The following is a 17,136-nucleotide window of genomic DNA, read 5'->3' as shown; positions in this document are numbered from 1 at the left end:
TGGCTCAGTTGGTTAAGCGACTGCCTTCGGCTCAGGTCATGATCCTGGAGTCCCGGGATCGAGTCCCGCATCGGGCTCCCTGCTCAGCAGGGGGTCTGCTTCTCCCTCTGCCCTCTTCCCTCTCGTGCTCTCTGTCTCTCATTCTCTCTCTCTCAAATAAATAAATAAAATCTTTAAAAAAAAAAATAGACATTTCCCCACTGAGCAGGGAGCCCGATGTGGGGCTTGATCCCAGGACCCTGAGATCATGACCTGAGCCGAAGGCAGATGCTTAACTGACTGAGCCACCCAGGCGCCCCGACAGTTAGGATTAAAAAGGACAGATGGTAACAAGTGTTGGGGAAGACGTAGGGAACTTGGAGCTCTCACACAATACTAGTGGAAATGTAAAATTTTGCAGTTACTTTTGAAAAGACTGGCATTTCCTCAAAATGTTAAACATACAGTCACCATATGATCGAGCAACTCCATTCCTAGATGTTCACTGGAGAAAAATGAAAACATAGGTCCACACAAAAACTTGTACATGAATGTTCACAGAACTGTTATTCATAATAGCCAAAAAGTAGAAACAACTCAAATGTCCATTACACCTGATACACGGATGAATAAAATGTGGTCTATCCATGCAATGGGACATTATTCAGCCATAAAAATGAATGCAGACTGACATATACTACAAAACAGATGGACCTTGAAAACCTTATGCTAAGTGAAAGAAGCCAGGCACAAAAGACCGTCTATGATGTGATCCCTGTTTTAGAGGAAAAATTTCTCTTCTACCCTCTTAGATTCTAGCCATGAGGACCTGTGAATTAAACTAAAAAAGATCACTCAACCTAAGAAAAAGGCATGTGATTTTTTTTTTAAAGATTTATTTATTTATTTATTTGAGAGAGAGAGAATGAGAGACAGAGAGCATGAGAGGGAGGAGGGTCAGAGGGAGAAGCAGACTCCCTGCTGAGCAGGGAGCCTGATGTGGGACTCGATCCCGGGACTCCAGGATCATGACCTGAGCCGAAGGCAGTCGCTTAACCAACTGAGCCACCCAGGCGCCCTGATTTTTTTTTTTTAAGATTTTATTTATTTATTTGACAGAGAGTGATAGCAAGAGCAGGAACACAAGCAGGGGGAGTGGGAGAGGGAGAAGCAGGCTTCGATGTGGGACTCAATCCCAGGACCCTGGGATCATGACCTGAGCTGAAGGCAGGCGCTTAACGACTGAGCCACCCAGGCGCCCAGGCATGTGATTTTTATGAATATTCATGTGCACAGGAATTGACAGAAAAAAAGTGAAACTAAAGAAGTGGAGAGGGGCGTCTGGGTGGCTCAGTCAGTTAAGCATCTGACTCTTGATCTCAGCTCAGGTCTCGATCACAGGGTTGTGAGTTTAAGCCCTGCATTGGGCTCCACACTGGCCGTGGAGCTACTTAGAAAAAAAAAAAAAAAAAGAAGTGATAGACTCAGTAGGTCATGTGCCACTTTAATAGAAGACAGAGGGTTTGAGCTCTGAGGGCTGCTAAACCTTGGGGATGTGACCAGAGGATATATGGGGGAAACCAATGGACGGTAAGGGTTACGCGAGGGAGCTCTGTTCATGTAGGCGCACCTTGGCGCCCGCTCTCTCTCTCGGGCGATGAGTGGTGCTCCTCTTCCTGGTCTGGGAGAGGGGACGGCTTCACAGGGGAGACTTGTGCCCTGCTTTTAGGAGGTTCTGGGGAACGGCCCAGGGAGTGCGGTTGGGTGACCGTTTAGCCAAAGTCTGCTGGAAGTCAGCCCAGGGCCCTCCCTCCAGCAGCATCCTGAGGCCACGAGGCCCCCACAACTGGTGTCAGCCTTTAAGCCTGGCAGCTTCGGAGGGTGGTTAGCATGCCCAGGGAAAGGGAGTGCCCTGCAGGCTTCTGCTCATCTTATTCTCCAAAACTGTTCAACAGAAGTCATCACTCCGCTGACCTGCCCAGTGTCCCCTCCCACCCCTGCTCCCTGCTCGCGCGCGCCAAAGTCACCAATGACTAGCATTTTCCTGCGAGCCGGGCTCACGGGCTTCACAGAGTTCACCTAATCAACGCAATCCGACAGCTAGTCCAGCAAAGAGCTCTGGGCTCTGGGTCACCATCACTTCCTGCCGTGGGACCTGGGACTAGTAACCCACCTTCTCGAATTTCCCTTCTGTCGTGGCTGAAACAGAGGTGATGATGGGGGGCCCTGAGAACCTGCCCTGTACCTCGCACCTGCTTTTGTATCTTCACCTGCCTCCAAATCATGTTGGCTCCATGCTTTTGGGCTCAAGAGGTGACCAGCCCCAGGGCCCCGGGGTTTCAGCTCCCCGGCTTGTCTGAGGGGCTCTGGGCCCCGGGGGAAGCTGGGTAGCTGCCCAGTAGAAGCTTCACATGCTCCTCAAAGGGGATTTCTGAGCCGGCGGCCCAAGGCTGCTAAGCCAGGACAGAGCAATGAGGAAGGAGGAAGGCCAGCCGCTTTCCCTTCAGGTTTCGAGCTCATCTGCAGTTTCAACAACAATTAAAAAAAAAAAAAAAAAAGGAGGCTTGAAGATTCCTCATTCTTTCTGGGCAGGAGTAGCTGTGCTTTTTGCAGGGCCTGGTGCAAAATGAAAACGTCGGGGCGTCTCATCTAAAAGTCGTGAATTTCAAGACAACTACAGAAAAGCATTGAATCAAACGTGGGGCCTTTCTGAGCACAGAGTCCTGTCCTCTGGGTTATCAGCACAGTCCCTGGTGTTCTTCTGCACGTCTAATTAGCATATTCCCTCCTGTTGTCCACAAGGACAACGAGCAGGACAGTGTCGGGGCAGAGGTCTGACGTCACTGAAAAAGAGTGGGTCGGTGGGGAGAAGCTGGGAGATGGGAACTGCCTTCTCCTGGGCCAAACCCTCCCCAGCCGCCACCCTCCCAGTCCCTGGAACCTGCCCTGCGTGCGGGGTGGGAGGGTTCTCAGAGAAGGGACGAGGCTAGAGAGACAACCACTGTGCAGCGTGAGGCTCAGGATCCTCCCCCGCCCGCACCGTGGACAGGAAGGTGATGGGCACACAGCTCTCTGCCCCGGGCCGGCTTCCCGGAGGCACAAGACTTTGTCACAGGATAGACGAATAGACAGGACGTGGGCCATTGGCTGTGGCGGGGTCAGGGGGGCGGGCGGCAGTGGTTAAGGGCACGGGAGTTGGCATCTGGAAGTCCTACCTTCCTAAACCCAGCTGGGCTCCCTTAAGCAATTTCTTTAACCTCTTTGAATCTCATTTGCAAAATGAGATTTGCCTTGGGGTGATGGAACAGGATCATTGCCAAGATTCATTAGCATAGCGCCATGAAATCCTGACAGTGACGCCTGGCACACAGTAGGTGCTTTATAATAAGACTTTATTACACCAGGAAAAAGAATGTGCTTTGGATGCCCAGGGAAACAAAGTCTCTTGAATAAAGGGTTAAAAAAATTTGGGTCTTGGGGCGCCTGGGTGGCTCAGTCGTTGGGCGTCTGCCTTCGGCTCAGGTCATGATCCCGGGATCGAGCCCCGCATCGGGCTCCCTGCTCCGCGGGAAGCCTGCTTCTCCCTCTGCCACTCCCCCTGCTTGTGTTCCCTCTCTCGCTGTGTCTCTCTCTGTCAAATAAATAAAAAAATCTTTAAAAAAAAAAAATTTGAGCCTTGTGAGCTGTGTTACATGTTTCTCTGCCTTTGGACCAAGTAGACTCTAGGTCTTTGAACTGTTTTTGATGACGCATGGTAATGGGGTTCAATACCATTCCCCCAGAACCCAAAGCCTGTCTGTTGTTAGAGGTCAAACATTCATCCTCATTCAGCAAACCAAAGTCACCCGCTGGCCCAAACACTTGGTTTCCCAGGCTGCTGGTCTCTTGAGATGTGTGCGAGGCCGTCAGAGTAAGGACTGAGGTCACAGCCAGCAGCCACTCCTTGGAGAAACGAGGACACGGCTTAAAGGGGCCACACCAATAGCATGTTGCTATTCTGATCTGCTGTGGGGTTCAACTCCAGACGCCCCAGGCTCAGGGGCCGTCAGAGGGTTATGATGATGGAGGGTGATTAGCAGCTCCACAGTCACCCATCTGGAGAGGTGTGAATGAGGCTTTGAACCAGAAGCGGATTCTAGGTTCCAGGAGCTTTCCACGGAGGCGTGCCAGACTTAGCCAATAAAAATCCAGGATGCCCGCTTAAATTTGAATTTCAGATACTCAATGAATAATTTCTAGTACAAGTATATTCCACGCAATCTTTGAGACATATTTATACTAAAAACATATTCCTTATTCATCTGAAATTCAAATATATCCGGGCCTTCTGTGTGTTATCTGGCAACCCACCGCTGGATGCCTGGCCCAGCACTGACCAAAGCGTGATCGAAAGTGGACCTCTTCCCACTGACTCAGGCATCTGCGAAATCGGGGCATCGTGAGCCGAGGGAGAAGGTGCTCATAGTTTCCAGGTAGGAAAAACCCTTTGGTGTGGCCCTGGAAGGTTGCACCCCCCTTGGCCACAGCTCTCTCTGCTCTCAGACACTGTGTGATCCACTCTATCCGCCTCTGAACCTTTTGTGTGCAAGGGAGCTGTTGGGACAGGTGGTGGAGATAGGTGTGTTGGGGGACGTAGGGGGGCTGGGGCAGGAGGGACCCCGGCTTCTGGGATCTGGTTCCTGAAACTCACCAGTTCCTGCCAGATCCTGCTGCGGGATCCAGCAGCTGGTACCCTCCAGAAAGCTTCCCGTCTTAATGGACTCCCACCCGGATGGTTGTGCTGATAAGCCCCTCTGCCCAGCTTTGTTTATTTTATTTTAATTTAATTTTACTTTATTTTATTTTATTTTTTGCAGTTTGGGGGAATTTTCCAAATATACCCTCTCCTGGCCAAGGAAATGTCTATCAGCCCCTCTGAGTCAGGACTTTCACTTTATTCATTCGTTCAACATTCATTTCATTCCGCCCTGTATTCATTTCCTGGGGCGTCCAGAACAAAGTACCATAAACTGGAGGGCCTGAAACAACAGAGATTTATTCTCTCCTGGTTCTGGAGGCCAGAAGTCCAAATCCAAAGAGTCAGCAGGGCCCTGCTGGGTCTGAAGGCTCTAGGGGAGGATCTGTCCCATGTCTTTCTCCCGGTGGTTTGTGGCGGTTTCGGGAAATCCTTGGCATTCCCTGGCTTGTAGACGCGTCACCCCAAGCTTTGCCACCATCCTTATGTGGAGGTCACCTCACTGGGTCTCTCCTTGTTTTATAAGGACACCAGTCATGGTGGATTGAGGGCCTTCCCCCACTTCAGTATGACCTCATCTTAACTGAAAACATCACAACATCTGTGCCATCCAGGTGGCTGGGCTCAAGATAAATACACAAAAACAAGATATTCCACAAAATAGGAACAAAGAAGGAGACATGCCATGTGCTTGAGTAAGAGCAGGGAAAAATTACGGTATAAATTTAGTATAATTCCCATTAAGATTCCAGTAAGATTTTTTTTTCCTGGAGAGAGTATGTTGTGAGTTGAATTCTGTCTCCCAAGAAGATATGTTGCAGTCCTAGCCCCCAGTACTTGTGAACCTGACCCTGAGGACAGGGTCTCGGCAGATGTCGTAGTGACCGCGGGGAAGTTAAGTTGGTGCTGCGCATCGTCTTGCTGGGACCACGTCCTGTCCTGGCAACAGGAGCTGAGCGCCCGGGCAGCCAAGCTGCTGTTCCCCTCCAACCCTGACTCTTGAGTTGAGGGCTAAACACTTTCGCCGCTCACTCAGCCCGGAGCACCCAGACAACACGGCCTGTAACCCAGAGCCGCCCTGGCCAACGTCCTGCCTAAGGCCAGCTAGTGAGGTTTTCCGTTGATATTTTCAGCTTCCAAATATATTCCTTTCTGGCCTAAATTAACCAGAGATTATTTCTGCTTACAAAGAGCCCTAGGTGGGGGCACCTGGGTGGCTCAGTGGGTTAAGCATCTGCCTTTGGCTCAGGTCATGATCCTGGGGTCGTGGGATCGAGCCCCACGTCCGTCTGTCCCTTAGGCTCTCTGCTCAGTGGGGAGTCTGCTTCTCCCTCTGCCTCTGCCCTTCCCCCCACTCATGCTCGCTCTCTCTCTCTAATAAATAAATAAATTTTTTTAAAAAGATTTTATTTACTTATTTATTTTAGCGAGAGAGAGAGAGCACAAGCAGGGTGAGGGGCAGAGGAAGAAGCAGACTCCCCACTGAGCAGGGAGCCCGACATGGGACTCCATCCAGGGACTCCGGGATCATGACCTGAACCCAAGGCAGATGCTTAACCAACTGAGCCACCCAGGCGCCCCTAAATAAATAAAATTTTTAAAAGAAAAATCAAACTAAAAATCTTCCGCTGCCTTGAGCACTTTGCACAATTACATAATAGCCTTGTGATGTGAGGCTCTGAGCACTTTGTTGGTTTGCCTGATGGTGAGCTGCAGCACCGGGATTTGAACCCATGCCTGACTCCCAAGTCCATGGCCGCTAGTCTCTGTCTTACTCCAGCACAGTAGGAGGATACAAAGACATAGTGGGGTGTCACTACACAAACACGGGGTTCTATAAATCAGGACACAGAGGGTTTTATGCAAACACCAGGGTGGGGTAGCCAGGCAAGCCTGGGAGGGTGATCAATCGGGGTTTCGGAAATGCTTCCTGGAGGAGGTGGGCGGTTCTGAGCTGAGCCCTAGACAATCAGCAGGGGGAGGCCAGGAGGGCCACACTGGGAAGGGCATCGCAGATGGGAAGAACTGCGGGAGATGTGCCGAGAACTAGAGGCAGGATGTACTGGTTAAGACTCTTTGTCGCAAGCCCAAATAGGGTCAAATGGAATGAAAACGTTCAGAAGACGGGAAAGTGCAAATCAGGGGTAGACATGGGGCTAAGGACCCAGGTTGTCCAGTGACATCCTCGGGATCTCGTCTCTTTCTCTATTGCTGCCTTCATTTCTACTTTCTTGACTCCGTTCTCAGACAGTACCCCTCCTCTCCCCCCCCCCCCCCCCCCCCCCCCCCCCCCCGTGCTTGCAATCCCACCACCCGGAGCCCCTGGGGCCACAGCCTCGGAGGCTTTCCCTTGGCTTCCTTGACAGATGTCTCATGACCTCTCATCGGCTCTTTCTAGATCATCATCCCTGACCCATCCCTGCGGCTAAGGGGCGGCAGAGTGCTGACTGGCCAGGCCCCCTCCTTGGTCAACCTTGGGAGACACCGGGCAGGGGTGGGGCGGGAGGAGTGGAGGGAGCTGGGGGTACTTGTTTTCAGAGGAAGAATGAATGGAAATTGGAGGAAGGAAACACCAAATACTGTCTTTATGGGAACGTGAAGTGAAAGCCTGAAGCAGTGGGGATCAGGGTCAGGTAGGTGGGGCCGGATCCCGGAGGACCTAAAGGGAAACAGGCTTGCAGCCTAGACACAGCTGGGGGATGTGGGCCCGCATCCCAGAGGGAGGGAGCGAGTCCCATGCAAGGTGTGTTGGCCCCAGCTCTAGGCTTTTTCCCCTGAAGGAGCACCTGGTGATTTCCCCCATTCTCTCACTCTGATACTGATGAGCGTAGGGATTCTTCAAGGAGGCAGCTTCCCCTGAGTTGCGTCCCTCCCCTGGCTCCTAATCCACCCAATAGATTCAGACAGAGATCCACACCCTTTTCCTGTAACTGGCCAGAAATTATAAATATTTGGGGCTCTGGGGGCCATATGGTCTCTGTCACAGCTGCTCAACGCGCTGTTGTAGGGTCAACAACTGTATTATTTCCGTACTGCCCATGGCGGCTTCTGAGACCATACGGACCGCAAAGCCGAAAATTTCTATCTGGCCCTTAACGGAGTTTGCCAACCCTGCCATATATTCTGATATCTTTCAAGTCAGTAAATATCTTCCCTTACTTTTTTTTTTTACTCTTTTATATTTTAGAGATGGGGTGGGGCAGAGGAAGAGGGAGAGAATCTTTTCTTTCTTTCTTTTTATTAACATATAATGTATTATTTGTTTCAGGGGTACAGGTCTGTGATTCATTAGTCTTACACAATTCACAGTGCTCACCATAGCACATATCCTCCCCAGTGTCCATCACCCAGCCACCCTGTCCCTCCCACCTCCATCCCCTCCAGCAACCCTCTGTTTCCTGAGATTAAGAGTCCGGAGAGAGAGAATCTTAAGCAAGTTCCACGCCCAGTGCAGAGCCTGATGCGGGGCTCCATCCTACAACCCTGAGATCATGCCTTAAGCCAAGAGTCGGATGCTCAACTGACTGAACCACCCAGGTACCCCCCACCCCTTACTATCCTTTTTAATGACTGCATTTTGCTTCCCTTCCACTAGCATTTCCAAAGCTGCTCTGCTGAGGGCATTCATTTCCCTGGTGAATATTCCAGAAACCTGGTTTGCCATGGGAAGACACCCTCCGAGTTTGGGAAGCAATAAGTAATGTCCTCAAAGCCTCTCCCAGCCTAGCCCGGGTCTCTAAGCTCTGATGGGCTGAAAAAGGGGCATTTTCTGATTCACTTCTCATGACCCATGGATCTGATCATCTGGATCTTTTTGCAACTTTGCAAACCCATAAGTTAGGCCACCTGCTGAGGAATCCCACTGACTCTGTCCTGGTAGTCCAGGACAGTCCTCTGTTCCCTGCATCTGGGTCCCCTTCACATCAAGCTATTTTCCAGCAGTGTACAAGGAGTTCCTTGAAATCTTTCTCCCTCTCTTAATTACAGTTTAAACTTTGTCTTATTCGGAGCAAAGGATTCCTTGCTTGCTAAGGTCCACTGTACATCAAGCTGGGCTGGGGGTCTTCCTGTGGATCAATGGAGAGGATTTAAGGCAGAAGCTTGAACTAGTTTTTCTAGTTCCAAGTCACTCTCCAGATTCTTCTGTGGGTTTACTTAGGCAGAAACCCTACCTGGACTTGTGAATGACATGGGGTTCTTTATTGCCCTAGATCCCTCGGGAGCCCCTGGAGAAGACAATTGTTTGGAAAGTGTTGCCTCTTATGCTTTTCCTTTTTTTTTTTAATATAAAAGAGGAATTATAGTCTTTGCACCCTATAACCTCGGACTTCTGCCAAGTTTCCTTAGTAGCATTTTCACTTGAAAAAGATGAGCCTTTCTCCTCCTGAGCCAGTAGGGTGTTTCTTGTACCAATAGTGGAGTTTGAAAAACCAAAACTCTCAAGCCTGGTTATACCCCTGGGTTTTTTGTGTCTGACACCCCAAATGTATACGTCACCTTCCAACCAACTTACAGAGAAACTGGAAAAGCCAGAAAGAAATAAGAGGCAATCATTTTGCTCATTTTTCAAATTGATAGCATTGCTTTAAAAAAACATGTTGGACTTTGAAGTTTATTTGAAATTTATTTGAAATTCTATTTTTTGTTATTATGAAATGATACACGGTCATTAGAGAATTGGGGAATCTTAGACTGGGCAGACAAGCCAACCTTCGCCACCAGCCCACACTCAAGGAGGTGCACACAAACAACACTGTAGGACGGTAACGGGCACTGTGGGTAGTCTGTTCAACATCTGTTCTCTTCGTTTTTCCTAAGAGGTCCCTGATTTTGTGCTGGCGTCCACTCTGGACAAGTGTTTTGAGATTAATTTGTCATGGTGGCCATTTCCCTCCCGGCAGGTGTCTTGGACCCGAGTCTGGGATGTAATTATGGCCATGACGTAAGAAGGCAGATGTCTGCCGAGGGGCTCCTGGGGAAGGTTTCCTTCCTCCTATGTGAGATGCACAGAAGGAGATGCCCATCTGCTCTTCTTCCTGGGGACGAGACAGGATGCCTGGAACCACAATGGGACAATGAAGCAGACGTGGGGAAGAGAATTGAGCCGGGAGAGTTGGAAATGGAGCCGAAGCCCAGTGAGGGCCTCAGGCTTGCTCTGCTTCTGCTCTTCTTTTTTTTTTTTTTTTTTAAAGATTTTATTTATTTATTTTGACAGAGAGATAGACAGAAGAGCACAAGCAGAGGGAGTGGCAGAGGGAGAGGGAGAAGCAGGCTCTGCACTGAGCAGGGAACCCCATGTGGGACTCAATCCCAGGACCCTGAGATCATGACCTGAGCCAAAGGCAGACGCTTAACCATCTGAGCCACCCAAGCGCCCTCTGCTTCTGCTCTTCTTATGGGACAGAAGATGCTCCCACATTTTAAGCCGGCTTGAGCCATGATTCCATTTCTGTAGTGAAAAGCATCAGAACCGAGTAGCTAGCGTGTTCCCGCATGCACGCGTCATGGTCTAGCAGCCCACCGACCGGATCCTATTAGGAACATTCCTGCAGTCAAATGAAGATGGGCTGATTTAGCTGCTGCTGCAAGGACCCAGGGGAGAGGAGCCTTTGGGAGATACTTGGGAAGGGGAGGATGGAGGAAGCTGGAGATTGTGCTGGATGATTCTAGGGAGGGATGCGAGAAACGGGCCAGTAATGGGCCAGTTCTGGACGCTGTTGAAAAGATGGGCCATTTGGCAGCTATCTTAACAATGGAAGCAGGATCCAGCTGGAGTAAAGCAGGGTTGGAACAGACACCGAGGAGTTGTCAGTCACTCATGTAAGAGAGAGGGCTGGTGCATTATTTTTATGGGCACCATGTGGAGCCTCATCTGCAACCTACTCCGAGCACTGTTTATGTTCTGTTGGAAGCGTTGTGTCTGGTTGTCAGCGAGGCTCATTTCACTTTCGCTGGCTGTAAGAGAAATATATATCTAAAACCTGAATGAAAGGATGGGCCCCCCCATCATCCGTTCTCCATGCAATGTGACACTCAAAGACACAGTCTCCCAAGAGTAATTAAAAACAGCTGACGTATTGTTTTTGGTCGATGCAAAGGGTACATGAGAAATATATACATAAATCAACCCACATGCAAACATTTTAGAATTATTGTTCAATGAAATGAGAACAAGGAGGAAATCTAGCGCATCCTGGAATATATGGATATGTAGTACCTTATAGGAAAAATATCCTGGCAGCTGATGGAATTCTTCACTCATATCTAGGCTTCTTTGTGTCATAAATCAGTGATTCCGAATTCTGAGGTCAACCCAGGCAGGCTACACAAAAATCACCCACGTTGCTGATGAAAACATCTGGATTCCCACGTCCTTCCTCACCTGACATTGATTCAGTTGTTCTCACCTAGGAACCTGTGTTTTTTAACAAGCCTGTGAGATGGTTATTTTTTTAAAGATTTATTTATTTATTTTGGGGGGGAAGGGGCAGAGGGAAAGAGAGAGAGAAAATCTTAAGCAGACTCCGAGCATAGCGTGGAGCCAGATGCGGGGCTTGATCCCATGATGCTGAGATCATGACCTAAGCCGAAACCGAGAGTCAGACACTTAACCGACTGAGCCACCCAGGCAGCCCGAGGTGATTTTTATATACAACCAGGGCTGGGGACAATCAGTATGGAGCATTAAGATCCTATCTCTCATCCTTTCGGTGTCTCTACCTCAAAGTCAAATCTCCTTTTCCTCCCATTTCAAGGAATCTGATTGGCTTGGCTTGGGGTCACATGTCCCACTCCTGGGCCATTCACTGTGGCTCGTGAAATGGGGCACTATGATTGGCCAAATCTGGATCTTGAGCTCTTCTTCTCCAAGATCACGAGATACTGAGCTGGGATGTTGTGATTGACGGCTATGCTGAATCATAGGATGGATCCATGCAGAAGTGTTTCCCCACAGGAAGTGGTAAGGGCCACGTGGGGCACGCCATTCCAGGAATGCCTGAATCTTATTTTAGGTCAAGAGGCAAAGGCACATTAAAAGTCGGCTTCATTAGTATTAACTGGGCTTTTGGCAAAACTCGAAGGCAGGCTGTTAATAAATAGAGCTGTATCTCTTGGCTTAGCGGTGAAGATGAAGGACAGGGTAGCCTTTCCTCTCTTGCCAACCACCCAGTCAGCTTTCATGTGGCCGCCAGGACTGAGTCCTGCCAAGAGATGACACAGCAAGGATGAGAACTTGAAAGTTAGAACTGCTGGGGTCAGAGCTGTCATCTTAAGTGACAATGACCTGGCCGTTCAGTAAATCATACTCAGTGTCTTAGAATTTGACCGAATCACATTTATGTCTTCCTCCCTGAAGAACAGGAGGGAGGAACTATAAGATTTCCAGTCGAAAAATCCCAGGGAAGGGCTCTGATGGGTCCTGTGGAGCAGACAACCAGAGGGAACTCCAATATGCCCACTTGCCTGGAGAGTTTGGGGTACATAAATGACTCTTCCAAGTACCTCCTTACTCATTTCCAGACGCTGTGACATAATAAATATATATTTGGTCTCTGTCCCTATTTCGAGGCACGGAGCTCCCGAAATCCTTGGCATCGCCAAAGTGATGTGTCTTTTTGTACGGAAATGAGATGACTGGAGAAGGTGGGGAGCTCCTGGGTCGCCTCCAGAGGGATGCTGGTTGCCAGGGTAACCAACTTTGTGCTTGGAGGGTCCATGCTTTCAGCCCCAGCCCCTGACCCTTAGGGAGCAGAGAGGGGCTGGAGGTAATCACACTAAAGGCCAGTGATTTACTCAGTACTGCCTAAGGAATGGCACTTCTAGAAAAAGTCCTGAACAGCAAGTTTTGGGAAGCTTCCAGGTTGGTGAAACTGTGGAGGTGATGGAAGTGTGGCAGGTGTGGGAAGGAGGTGGCAGGTGTGGAGAGGACACGGAGGCTCTGCGCCCTTTCCCCGTACTCTGCCCTAGACATCTTTGCTATCTGGCTGCCCCAGATTGTATCCTTCATAAGAAACTAGTAATCTAGTAACTACACTCTTTCCCTGAGTTCTGTGAACCTTCTGGCAAATGATTGAACCTGAAGGGCAGGTCATGGGAACCCTAATTTATAGCCAGTGGGTCAGAGGTACTGGATGTCCAGCATCTGAAGTGGGGGACAGACTTACAGGGTTGAGCCCTGAACCCGTGGGGTCTGCTCTAACTCTGGGAGTTATCGTCACAATAGAATTGAATCGTGGGCACCCAACTGATGTCCAGAGCACTGGAGAATTGGTTGATGTGGGAGCCCCCATCCCCCAATATATCTGGTGTGTGTAGAGTGTAGTAGTAGGAAAGAAACATGGTTTTTTACTTTTGGATGCTCTTCATTTCTCTCCTTTAAATATATTAAAGCCTTTATTTTATTTTATTTTATTTTTTTTTAAATTTTTTTTTTTTTTTTTTAGATTTTATTTATTTATTTGAGAGAGAGAATGACAGAGAGAGAGAGAGAGAGAGAGCACATGAGATGGGGGAGGGTCAAAGGGAGAAGCAGACTCCCTGCCGAGCAGGGAGCCCGATGCGGGACTCGATCCCGGGACTCCAGGATCATGACCTGAGCCGAAGGCAGTCGCTTAACCAACTGAGCCACCCAGGCGCCCAAGCCTTTATTTTAATATAAGAAAAAAACCTTTCAAAGAGTCTTGCAATAAGGACCGGAAGTAGGGATGGACACCCATAGAGCAAAGAGCATGAAATTATACTGATTGAGGCAAATTTCACTCACCTTTGTTCTCATTTTATTCACGTGTGGCTAAAAAGACAGTTTTGGTTGTTTGGTGAAATTGCCAGAGTGGTGACCTGGAAATGTAGCTAATAACTTTAATGTTTTGTTTTGTTTTTTTCCTTTTTGGGAAGTTAAGATTTGTTCAAAGAGTATCTTCAGAAGCTCTTGCTTTGATCCAAAATGATTTTTTTTTAAAAAGATTTTATTTATTTGACAGAGAGAGAGATAGCGAGAGCAGGAACACAAGCAGGGGGAGTGGGAGAGGGAGAAGTAGGCTTCCCACGGAGCAGGGAGCCCGATGTGGGACTCGATCCCGGGACCCCAGGATCATGACCTGAGCCGAAGGCAGACGCTTAATGACTGAGCCACCCAGGCGCCCAATCCAAAATGATCTTTATTTATTTATTTATTTATTTATTTTTAAAGATTTTATTTATTATTTGACAGAGAGAATGAGAGAGAGAGAGCACATGAGAGGGGGAGGGTCAGAGGGAGAAGCAGACTCCCCGCTGAGCAGGGAGCCCGATGCGGGACTCGATCCCGGGACTCCGGGATCATGACCCGAGCCGAAGGCAGTCGCTCAACCAACTGAGCCACCCAGGCGCCCCCAAAATTATTTTAATTAAAATAACCATAACAGGGGCGCCTGGCTGGCTCCATCGGTAGAGCAGGCAACTCTTGATCTGAGGGTCGTGAGTTCAAGCCCCATGTTGTGTGTAAAGATCACTTAAAATAAACCAAAATAGCCATGACAGCCAAAAAGGAAAAAGCAGACTGACAGTTCCTGAAATTCTGCAGGTAAGAGAAGGAAGATTAGGAGTGGGGACTGCCTGAAATGCACAAATTTGTCTTGAAGCAGCATCTTAGGAATGTAGATGATATGCTTATTTGGGGTGCTAATCAGTTGGGGAGGTGGGGAGATGACCCCCAAGTGCAATGGCCAAACACAATATAGCACTTATGTTTCCTGTGTACTCTGTAAATATGAACTCGTTTAAACCTTAGAACCACTCCGTAAGGTCGGTCCTTGCAACCTCTCTCAGATCACGCAGCTAACAGGATTCCTATGACCACGAAACCACGATGCCCTCCAGCCCCCTTGCCTTCAGAGAGGCTCAGATTCTGGATTTGGGCTCACTGGCTGGGCAAGCCCGGGCGCTTACCTTCTTTGAGCCTGGGTTCCCCACCTGCAGAACAAGGGTCCTTCCCGAGTTATGGGGACGCCCACAGAGCCCCTGACTTTGGTGCTCCACGGAGGGGATTTGTGATGGCTGTTACTGACTTAGAGCCTTGGGCCAAGATTCCCTTACTGCTGCACCTGCCGCCGGAGCCCGGCTGGGGATGGGGCTCCATGCCGGAGCACACCTGCCAGAGTCCCGGCCCACGCAGAGCCTGGCCGTGTTTGGCAGGATGGGCTAAGTCACTCCGGGAGCTTCTCTCCTTCAAGCCCCCTGACATTCAGGAATCTTCCTCTTTTGCTCCTCTTTTTCCTTCCCACCTCCCTTTTGCCTTCCCTTTCTTTTTCTTGAAATACCCTAAGTCAGTTGATGCCTCTTCCCAAGTACGTCACTAAGCAGGCAGGCAGTGTGAGCCGAGTTGGCACAGTGCGGGATTAAGGAAGGATTAAGGCCCTTTGTCCATTACTCATCTCCTCTCTGCAGAGACAAGACCTGAAGGATTGCTAAAGAATTCCCTTGGTAACTACTTTCTCCAGGCCTTGTTTGGATTGCCTCTGGCTGGGTGGAGCTCCCCCTGCGTGCAGCTTTGCAGGGAAGGGAGCCCAGGGCTGCCAACGTCGGGTGGGTGAGCCAGGGCATTTGCATTGGGTTGGGTCTCCACTCGAGGGCCAAGTCGACTCACCTCTGGGGCCGGTTGCTTCAGACCTCGGAGACAAGCCACATCACGCCCCGAGATTGACTCCCCACTTCCAGCGCCCAAGGGTGCGGTCCTGTGGTCATCCCAGCCCACTCCTCCCTTCGTGTTCCCTTCCCTTGTCGCTCCTGCTTTATGGAGGAAGCGCATAACCTGCTCTTGCATAAGCCGGTCCACGGTGTCCCAGCTCCCGCCCTCTCCACCTCCTCCAGGACAGCAAGTCTTAATTCTCTCTCCGCCTCCTGACTCATCCCGCCCTCCCTCTGTCTTGCATCTCATCAGCCACAGAGCTGCTCCCATATTAGCAAGAGCAGAAACCCTCTGAGCTCTGGGTGCCCCGCCAGCGTCCATCCTCCCTTCCCTGCCTTCCTTCAGAAACGAGCTTCTCTGCGCCCATTGCCTCTGTTCCCGCAACTCCCACCCATTCTCCCGCCCACTTCGGCCCCCCGAACTCGCTCCTGCCGGGGCCACCGGCGCCCAGGTTCCGCCACACAATGGACACCTTCAAGTCCTCTGTCATGGGGCTTCTTAGCTGCACTTGACCCAGCTGACCGCTGTCTCCTTCCAGAAACTCCCTCCCTGCTTTCCTTCTGACATGTTCAAGGTTTTCCTGCCTCCTCCCCGGCCTCCTCCCCAGCCTTCTCCCTGCCTCCTTCCCCACCTGCTCTCTCAGTGTTGGGTCCTGCAGAGCTGGACTCTCGGGGCTTTCCCCATGATCTAGGGGCTGGGGGCTCCCACGCCTATCACTCCCCCACTGACACCCCCAAGTGAACGTCTCTCGGACATTCCACATCCCACGTGTCCAGAACGAAGCTCTTCCTCCCCAGGCTTCCTCACTGGCAGGACTGCACAGCCCTGCAGCCCAGAGGCCCGAGCTGTCATTCCTGGTTCCTTCACTCCCCCACCTCCCTGAAGCCCTCCCAGTCCACCTCCAGCTGGCGTTCTGCTCCACAGATGTCCCTCAGGTCCCAGGTCCTTCACCCCCACTTCGCTACCCTATCCACCAGCAACTCCTACCTGTAGGGATCCTACCCTGATGATTGCCCTGCTGCTGCTGAGATCTTTCTAGAATGAAAATTGAATCAGGTCAGTCTCTTGCTTAAAACCATTTCATGCTCCTTACTGCTCATTGCGGTTAAAGTGAAGTCTGACCTCCTTAAGCCTTGACACAACCCTTCAGAGCCTGGCCCCTCCCTGCCTCTCTCACCTCCCCTGCCAGGGTGCCCTCCAGGGCCCAGAGTCAGGGACAGGTGCTCAGGTCCCGGAATGTTCCTTCCCCTCCAGGCCTTTGTACTTGCTACTCCTTTCTTGGGTACCCGTCCTTACCCTACCCTAGTCCCCACTTCTGGTTAGCTCCTATTTATCCCTCTGTCCTTGGCTTGGCTTAGATGTCATTTCCTCCAGGAAGCCTTCCCTGACTCATCCTCCCCAAAAAACGAAATGCAATCAGACCAAAAAACTGAGTCATAATCTCCTCTCTTCCCCGAGGAGAGATCAGGAAAGCTGTGTTTGCATAATAAGCACAGCATTTTTACTTGACTTCTTTGTTAGGGCTTAGCGGAAGTGGGATAAGGTTAGTATCTAAATATAAATAATTACACAGCACTAGAAAAACACAAATCTCTACCTGATATGTGAATCATGTGATCAGCTGATTGGGACTGATCATCAAAAAACGAAATAATCAAAGTAGAGACTTGATTAATGAAATTATTCTTTGCTCACATAAAAAGATACGTAACTGGGTTTTATAGAAACCAGGTTTTTCTTTCTTCCTGATGCGGTG

At 50.0% G+C, this 17,136-nt stretch overlaps 1 long non-coding RNA gene across 1 annotated transcript; it reads right to left on the bottom strand.

The window, feature by feature from the left end:
• Window positions 1–13,942: 13,942 nt before the first annotated feature.
• LOC145723680 (uncharacterized) lies at window positions 13,943–16,815 on the bottom strand. Its single transcript, XR_014148937.1, has 4 exons — window positions 16,558–16,815; window positions 16,368–16,415; window positions 15,339–15,478; window positions 13,943–14,270 (listed from the first exon to the last, which is right to left on the bottom strand). It is a non-coding gene; the product is annotated as an uncharacterized LOC145723680 (long non-coding RNA).
• Between the last annotated feature and the right edge of the window lie 321 nt (window positions 16,816–17,136).

The sequence above is a fragment of the Leptonychotes weddellii genome, chromosome 10 (genome assembly GCF_054177405.1).
Source record: "Leptonychotes weddellii isolate Sample4059 chromosome 10, ASM5417740v2, whole genome shotgun sequence".
Classification (NCBI taxonomy): domain Eukaryota; kingdom Metazoa; phylum Chordata; class Mammalia; order Carnivora; family Phocidae; genus Leptonychotes; species Leptonychotes weddellii.
This window is presented reverse-complemented; position numbering and strand designations above follow the sequence as displayed.